At 38.0% G+C, this 6,510-nt stretch overlaps 1 pseudogene; it reads right to left on the bottom strand.

Annotated features, from left to right (window-relative positions):
* Positions 1-4,319: 4,319 nt before the first annotated feature.
* LOC113759406 lies at positions 4,320-5,720 on the bottom strand (annotated as a pseudogene).
* Between the last annotated feature and the right edge of the window lie 790 nt (positions 5,721-6,510).

Here is a 6,510-nt window from a genome sequence, read left to right as displayed (position 1 = left end):
GTCCAAACAACCAATGTTCTTGTCACCATGTGACTTGATATTGGTCTTTGCACAATATATGCAGAAAGGCCTTCTTTTTGCAAAGCCACAAGGATTTGACATGGACCAATTTGGAGAACTTGTGCAGAAGATCAAGGAATCTCTTTCTCTCACCCTAGTTCATTTCTATCCATTACCAGGTCGTCTTGCAGCACTAAAAAAAGAAGAGAGTACTCACTTGACAATTTACATTGACTGCAATAAAGGTTCCGGGGCTCGATTTATCCACGCATCGCTGGACCTGACTATAGATGATACACTTTCACCAAAATATGTTCCCGGGATTGTGAGATCATTGTTTGATCACAAGAGGCCAATTAACTATGATGATCACACAAGGCCTTTGCTGACCATTCAAGTCACTGAGTTGATAGATGGAATCTTCATCGAATGCTCCATGAACCATATGGTTGCGGATGGAACATCTCACTGGCATTTCTTGAACTCTTGGTCTGAGATATTCAAAGCTGAGGGCAGAACAAGTGTAATCTCAAGACCCCCAATACATGATCATCTACTGTTTTCTCAAGGACGATATATTCCATTTTCTAGCCTGCCATTGATTGACGACCAGCATGGTCAAGTCATTATCAGCAGAGATGATGCAGATAAAGCGCCAGAAGCTATGATTAGGGAAAGAATATTCCATTTCTCATCAGAGTCGGTGGCAATGTTGAAAGCAAAAGCAAATGTTGAATGCAATACCACTGAGATTTCTTCCTCACAGGCATTGTCGGCTCATCTTCGAAGATGTATAACAAGGGCAAACTTCTGGTCAGATCAGAAAACAATCTTCTGTATTGTAAGAAACGCCAGATCCTGGTCCGTTCCACCTAAGTCTCATGATTGCTTCTATGACTATCTGCAGGCAGTGACAAAAAAAGCTGACTCTGGTGAATTGTTGGAATGAAGCCTATGATGGGCGGCATGGCTATTACATCACGCAGTGATCAATCAGACAAGTGCATCACATGAACGGATTGAATCATTGGTGCAATCTGGAGAACTACCTCATGATGTGCCTGATCCCTGTAGCATACTTTTGGGAGGCTCTCCACACTTCAACATGTATGGAACAGAATTTGGACTTGGAAAACCAGTCCCAGTTCTAAAGAGAAGCACAAATAAATTTGATTGGGAACTAATAGTGAATCCGGGAGCCGAAGGAGAGGGAAGCATGAACTTTGAGATTTGCCTTCTACCTCATGTAATGATTTCTCTTGTATCTGACAGGGAGTTCATGGAGACAGTCGCTTAGCTTACGGAGACAATTTCAGATTAACAGCTCTGCGTAACAAGATCAAAATGGCTCCTTTAGCCTCTAGTGCCCATGAAATATTTCCCTCCACCTTTGACTGAGTTAAGTTTGTCCTTCCTTTAGCTTTGCAGTTTGATTGCTTTTACTTTAGTGGATGATACAATTTCAATGCTTGTTATGATAATCAATAGCAGCTGGTGATATCCTATATCACTTGCCTCTGGTTGTGAATTAATGTGCTTATATTGACATATGCCAATTTTCCGCAGGTGGAAATCCTAATTGTCATCTCCAGAGAAATTAACAAGGGTCCTTGCTGCTTTTTGCCATTTTATTTGGTCTGTCACTTCTCCTTTTCAACAATTTAGAAAGAAAGCTATCCGTCCAGGGAAGGAAATGATAGTGCGATTTCATGTTTAACCAAAATAGTGTCATTCTCCCATAATCAAAAGATTAAGATTAAAAATTCCAACCAGATCAATTTTCTTCGTACGGAAAAGTTAAATATATAATAAACAGTAAGCAGCATTTCAAGAGTCTATATGCTGTTGCCATATTAAATGTGAGCTATGACATTGGAGGAGATTAAAGGATGCAGGTACATATATGCAACCGAAATCACCAGTGGCCTTTGGAGGATTTCGGTTCATGAAAATGTCATATACGTGTCAAAGAGGGGTCATGCATCAAAAGTATAACTGCTGGATGAAGAGGCATAGTCAAAGTCCAATTGAGTTGAATAAAGTAGTATAGAAGATTAGTAGTTGATTTTATCATCAAGTTTGTAAATGGCAACGTGATCTATACTTTAATGAAGTCTGATTTGTTGACAAAGCTAAAGATCAGTGGCAATACTTGGCAAACTTGTGAAAATCATGTGAGTGAAGCTAACTACGTTTGCCAATCAAGATTTCAGAACAATGAGAGTGTTGTGTAAATTTTGTTAAATTTATAAAGATAACAATGAAGGAAGTGAGCCATTCATTTCCAAATTAATCTAAAAGCAGTCCTGGATCAACTCTGGAGGTTACTATTGTCCAGAGCAATGATGCGACGAGATTATCAGTTGCTCATAGTTAATTGCATCCGTTGCCAACTAAGATTTCAGAATAATCATCAATGCTGTAAAATTAAGTACAGCATTGAATTTTGGCCCTTTTGATCAATCTATTTTCTTGATTCATTTCCTCAAACAAGGTAATCTTGGTATAATTCAATTGCGGGTATAGTTGTTGCTTTAGCTTCGCATCTTCCAATCTTTGGATCTCCAAAAATATTAATTTTTTTCTTTTCTTGATTATTCGGTGGGGTTAAGGCTATGTAGCTTGGTTACATGCGTGCTCGATAGAGTTTGTTTAATGCATTGTGCCTCGACAGAGAAGTGTTATTAAATGCAGGAATCTATGAAAACTGCAATAAGTAAACAACTTCTATCCTTGTGATCTCGCTTTCAAAAGGGACTCAAGGAGGGAAAGCTACCAAATTATGTAATAGTTAGACAAAGGCACTTTGACTTCAAAATTATACCAGGGAACGATGATCGTCCTCATCATGTCTTCACGGGCCAAAAGTTTGTCAAGCAATTCTGTGAATCATTGAGATCAAGTCTGCAGTGGATTGAAATGTTGGTCATAATCATATATGATAAGGATAGTGGTTTATAACGTCACTCTTTGGTGTTTCAACCCCAGATGACATCTTGGGTCCTAAACCCTGCAAATTCCAATTTGAGCGCTTAGATGTTTGGGTTCCAGCGATCATGATATCGCCCGGAATGAAAATTACAGCGTACAGTGAAGTGAAACTAATTAATCAAAAAAGCACAATAATTTTAAACTCAATAAGGTAATTAATTTCATGGGCACTAAAGCATCCATGTTAATCTGTTACATAGAGCTGTAAACTGGTAAGTTGCCCTTCATAAACTAAGAGACGGTTTCCATGAACTCCTTGTTAGATTCAAGAGAAGTCATTACATGCATGGTTCGCGGTTGCAGGTCGCAGTCACGTCATAGTTGCGGTTGTTCCACATCTGTCATGGCATATTGATCGCATATCGGATAATGCGCACATTGTAGCACATAAAAGTTTCTAAAAAAATCTGAAAAAATTACTAAAAATAGAAAATGCCATAACAAGCGTAATTATCAAATTAGATTTGGTGAATACCTATATTATCATATATATACTAATTAATGTTGAAATAAAGTGATGCTACTATAACTATGGACCTATAGTATTAAAAGTAATAAGGCACCTTGTATTCCAATTATCATTAACAAATTAGCATTAAATAAAATATGAAATTTAGAGCTTAAGATGAATCTAGTTACGAAGGATGAAATTGAAAGTAGGAAAAAGTCACCATAAAAAATATACCTACTTTATAATATAGTTTAAGGAACTTTTGGGGCAGGTTCATAATTTCAAAAAATTGAGGAGCAACTTATAACTTTTTTGTTTCTTTTCTTTTCTTCTTCCTCGACGTCACTGCTCGTACTACTACTCTGCTGCTGCTTCGATTTGTTTCCTCCATAACAACGGCCAACCATCACAAAGGCCGATGGTCTCTTCTCTTTTTTTTCTTTTTTTACACTTTCATATACACCCACATTAACTCTTACAGTAGAACTACTCTTCTCTCATTTCATCTCCCTGTTTCTCTCTTATATAATATAATTTTTTCCTTCTTATTTTTCTATGTTCACGCTCCAAACTCTATGACAAATTGGGGAATCATTACCATACTTTATTTGATTTGTTGGTGAAAGAGACCTTTATTTTGATTTTTATGCAATTAATAGTGGGCAGTTCTCAATCCAGTCCTATGTTAGCCCTCTATAGCCAAAATGTTTTTTTTATTCCATTTCCGATACAACTTACTCCAACTCGTTGATTTCTCAACGACACGCACAACAACTGTTACAACTCATTCGATATCGGTCGAGTTATTGCGTGTCATCTCGAATATAGTAAATTTGTGATTCGGGGATCCATATCATACCGATTCTCATTGTTCCAATTATGTCTTGACCGAGTCATCGTGGACTTGACCGAGATGACGAACCATGATTACATGTATAAGGCAAATCTCAAAATCCATGCTTCCCCCTGGTTCGACTCCTGGACTCACTATCAGTTTTCCATCAAACTTATTTCCACTCCCATTTTAAATAGCAACTCGTTTTCCAAGTCCAAATTCAGTTCTATACATGTTGAATCGTGGAGGGCTTCCCAAAAGGATGCTGCACGTAGGATTGTTAGCGGGTCGGGTTCGGACCGAAATTAAAAATTTCTGACCCAGACTAGTTATAATGTACCAGTTTCGGACCTGACCCGTATACCCGATAACCCTTGTGCTTAGGATCCAAGAACTGGGTTTGATGGATCCCGAGTTGGGTCTGAGTATGCCCCAAAAAAAAGGCCAAACAAAAATAATGTATTTAGAAGTATTTATATTATTGTCTTTAGAAATATTATTGTACTTAGAAATAAGGCCCCAACAAGATTAGAGTTTGTTAATTTGGTAAAAGAATTATTATTGTATTTAGAAATATTTATATTTTATAATTATTAATGTATTGTTTGGGTCTGGGTCGGATATGGGTCGGAATCCTATATTCCGTATCTGACCCACTTTTTTGTTAGACTACCTGAGTACCGGTCTAGGTCCGGGTAACAAAATTATTTCCTAACTTGTACCCGAAAAAAACTATCGAGTCTGTGTCCATACCCAGACTATTGACAACCCTAGCTACAGGGATCAGGCACATCTCAGGGTAGTTCTCTAGATCACCTGTATCCAACCTGCTTTTTTGTTAGAGTAAGCGGGTACGGGTCCAAGTCTGACTCCGGATAATGGAATTATTTCACAACTCGTACCCGATAAAAATTATGGGGTCTGAGTCCAAACCCCGACCTTTGACAGCCCTAGCTACAGGATTACGCGCATCTCAAGGTAGTTCTCCAGATTGCACCAATGATTCAATCCATTCATGCGATGCACTTGTCTGATTGATCACTGCGTGATGCAGTAGCCATGCTGCCCATCCTAGGCTTCGTCCCAGCAATTCACCACGGTCAGCTTTTGTTGCCACTGCCTGCAGATATTCACCGAAGCAGTCTTGAGACTTAGGTGGAACTAACGAGGATCTGGTATTTCTTACAACCCAGAAGATTGTTTTGCGATCTGACCAAAAGTTTCGAGCCCTTGTGATACATCTCCATGTATGAAAAGACAAAGCCTTCAAGGAAGAAATCTCACTGGTATTTCTTCAGCATTTGCTTTTGCTTTTAGTTTTGCCACTGACTCTAATGAGAAATGAAATATTCTTTCCCGAATCATATCATATGGCAATTTCTCTGCTTGATCGCTACTGATGATGAGTTCATCATCATCGCCGAGAATTGGTGGAAGACTCATAAATGGATAATTTTGTCCCTGTGGAAACCATCGATCGTGTATTGGGGGTCTTGAGATTGCACTTGTTTTCCCCTCAGCTCTGAATATCTCTGACCATGAATTCAAGAAATGCTAGAGAGATGTTTCAACGGCGACCATGTGATTCATGGAGCATGCAATGATCTTTCTCTTTTAAAGAAACTGAGGAGCTTTAGAAACTGAAGAGGTCACTCTTCTCCTGTTGAGTGGGCCCAGACATTTTCCAAAGCTTAGAAATGTATGCTTAGCCTAGCTTTTTTCTGATTAAGAGATGTAGTGAGATCTCATTGTGAATAGAAATTGTGAATCTAATACCTGATTATGGGTAAATTGCTACCAACCCTTAACCAAATGGAGCAATCTAAAACTGCACCTTCTAATTCTAGAGTCAGATGTGTTTTTTTTACCCCCACAATTTTATGGTACTACGTTAAAAGGTTTTTTTTTCTTTTGATAGAAAAAGAAAATTTTATTAATATGAGATAATGTTCACAGCAAGTGCAGTAACAATAAAATCTGGAAAGATATCCCTCCACATACAATCATTAGAAATAGAACAAGCATATTTAGCAAAACAGTGTGCAATATTATTCAACTTTCTAGACACCCATGATGTTTCCTAGGTTGCAAAGGTTTGTATATCTATGAGAATATCATCTACAAGCAGTCCACAAGTTGATGCATCCGTATTCATACTTTGAATCATTTTAATAACTTTTTGACAATCACCTTGAATAATCATGTGCAAATGAAGATTCAACAACAATTTTGT

The sequence above is a fragment of the Coffea eugenioides genome, chromosome 2 (genome assembly GCF_003713205.1).
Source record: "Coffea eugenioides isolate CCC68of chromosome 2, Ceug_1.0, whole genome shotgun sequence".
In the NCBI taxonomy this organism is placed as follows: Eukaryota; Viridiplantae; Streptophyta; class Magnoliopsida; order Gentianales; family Rubiaceae; genus Coffea; species Coffea eugenioides.
The sequence above is the reverse complement of the archived record's forward strand: the minus strand, read 5'-3'. Positions and strand labels throughout refer to the sequence as shown.